Source organism: Salvelinus namaycush, chromosome 3 (assembly GCF_016432855.1).
Source record: "Salvelinus namaycush isolate Seneca chromosome 3, SaNama_1.0, whole genome shotgun sequence".
Taxonomy (NCBI): domain Eukaryota; kingdom Metazoa; phylum Chordata; class Actinopteri; order Salmoniformes; family Salmonidae; genus Salvelinus; species Salvelinus namaycush.
In genome coordinates this window covers 91,082,733-91,085,729 of record NC_052309.1, presented here as the reverse complement: position 1 = coordinate 91,085,729, position 2,997 = coordinate 91,082,733, and positions in this window count along the sequence as shown.

Sequence of the window (2,997 nt, the reverse complement as noted above, 5' to 3'; positions counted from 1 at the left end):
TGTGGTTCCCACACGGCCACAGTATCTCCTGTCTGCCCCAGTACCACACGCCACTAGCCCTCATGTGTCCACTGGTACATCAACTGTGGTTCCCACAACGGCCACATATCTCACTGCTGCCCAGTACCACACGCCACTACCTCACTGTGTCCATGGTACACTCAACTGTGGTTCCCACACGGCCACAGTATCTCACTGTCCCAGTACCACACGCCACTAGCCCTCACTGTGTCCACGTACATCAACTGTGGTTCCCACACGGCCACAGTATCTCCCTGTCTGCCCCAGTACCACACGCCACTAGCCCTCACTGTGTCACGGTACATCAACTGTGGTTCCCACACGGCACAGTATCTCCCTGTCTGCCCCAGTACCACACGCCACTAGCCCTCACTGTGTCCAGGTACATCAACTGTGGTTCCCACACGGCCACAGTATCTCCTGTCTGCCCCAGTACCACACGCCACTACCTCACTGTGTCCATGGTACATCAACTGTGGTTCCCACACGGCCACAGTATCTCACTGTCTGCCCCAGTACCACACGCCCTATAGCCCTCACTGTGTCCATGGTACATCAACTGTGGTTCCCACACGGCCACAGTATCTCCTGTCTGCCCCAGTACCACACGCCACTAGCCCTCACTGTGTCCACTGTACATCAACTGTGGTTCCCACACGGCCACAGTATTTCCCTGTCTGCCCCAGTACCACACGCCACTAGCCCTCACTGTGTCCACGGTACATCAACTGTGGTTCCCACACGGCCACAGTATCTCCTGTCTGCCCCAGTACCACACGCCACTAGCCCTCACTGTGTCCACAGTACATCAACTGTGGTTCCCACACGGCCACAGTATCTCCCTGTCTGCCCCAGTACCACACGCCACTAGCCCTCACTGTGTCCACGTACATCAACTGTGTTCCCACACGGCCACAGTATCTCCTGTCTGCCCAGTACCACGCCCACTAGCTCACTGTGTCCATGGTACATCAACTGTGGTTCCCACACGGCCACAGTATCTCCCTGTCTGCCCCAGTACCACACGCCACTAGCCCTCACTGTGTCCAGGGTACATCAACTGTGGTTCCCACACGGCCACAGTATCTCCCTGTCTGCCCCAGTACCACACGCCACTAGCCCTCACTGTCCACGGTACATCAACTGTGGTTCCCACACGGCCACAGTATCTCCCTGTCTGCCCCAGTACACACGCCACTAGCCCTCACTGTGTCCACGGTACATCAACTGTGGTTCCCACACGGCCACAGTATCTCCTGTCTGCCCCAGTACCACACGCCACTAGCCCTCACTGTGTCCACTGTACATCAACTGTGGTTCCCACACGGCCACAGTATCTCCCTGTCTGCCCCGTACCACACGCACTAGCCCTCACTGTGTCCATGGTACATCAACTGTGGTTCCACACGGCCAGTATCTCCCTGTCTGCCCCAGTACCACACGCCACTAGCCCTCACTGTGTCCACGGTACATCAACTGTGGTTCCCACACGGCCACAGTATCTCCCTGTCTGCCCCAGTACCACACGCCACTAGCCCTCACTGTGTCCAGTACATCAACTGTGGTTCCCACACGGCACAGTATTCCCTGTCTGCCCAGTACCAACACGCCACTAGCCCTCACTGTGTCCACGGTACATCAACTGTGGTTCCCACACGGCACAGTATTCCCTGTCTGCCCAGTACCACACGCCACTAGCCCTCACTGTGTCCATGGTACATCAACTGTGGTTCCACACGGCCACAGTATCTCACTGTCTGCCCCAGTACCACAACGCCACTATCCTCACTGTGTCCATGGTACATCAACTGTGGTTCCCACACGGCACAGTATCTCCTGTCTGCCCCAGTACCACACGCCACTAGCCCTCACTGTGTCCACGGTACATCAACTGTGGTTCCCACACGGCCACAGTATCTCCCTGTCTGCCCCAGTACAACACGCCACTAGCCCTCACTGTGTCCACGGTACATCACTGTGGTTCCCACACGGCTACAGTATCTCCTGTCTGCCCAGTACCACACGCCACTAGCCCTCACTGTGTCCAGGGTACATCAACTGTGGTTCCCACACGGCCACAGTATCTCACTGTCTGCCCAGTACCACACGCCACTATACTCACTGTGTCATGGTACATCACTGTGGTTCCCACACGGCCACAGTATCTCCTGTCTGCCCCGTACCACACGCCACTAGCCCTCACTGTCCATGGTACATCACTGTGGTTCCACACGCCCAGTATCCCTGTCTGCCCCAGTCCACACGCCACTAGCCCTCACTGTGTCCATGGTACATAAATGTGGTTCCCACACGGCCACAGTATCTCCCTGTCTGCCCCAGTACCACACGCCACTAGCCTCACTGTGTCCATGGTACATCAACTGTGGTTCCACACGGCCACAGTATCTCCTGTCTGCCCCATACCACACGCCACTAGCCCTCACTGTGTCCATGGTACATCAACTGTGGTTCCCACACGGCCACAGTATCTCCCTGTCTGCCCCAGTACCACACGCCACTAGCCCTCACTGTGTCCATGGTACATCACTGTGGTTCCCACACGGCACAGATCTCCCTGTCTGCCCCAGTACCACACGCACTAGCCCTCACTGTGTCCATGGTACATAAACTGTGGTTCCACACGGCCACAGTATCTCCCTGTCTGCCCCAGACCACACCCACCAGTATAATCAGAGACAGCCCAATGTAGTCCACACTCTGACTCTGTGTGACAGAGACAGCCCCTGTAGTCCACAATCCTGACTTGTGACGAGACGCCCCTGTAGTCCACCTCCTGCTCTAGTGTGTATAGACAGCCCACCTGTAGTCACACTGTCCCTGATCTAGTGTGGTAGAGACAGCCCACTGTAGTCCACAATCCTGATCTATTTGGTAGAGAACAGCCCCCTGTAGTCCACACTCCTGATTTATGTGTGGTAGTACCGCCCCACTGTAAGTCCACACTCTGGTTGCAAA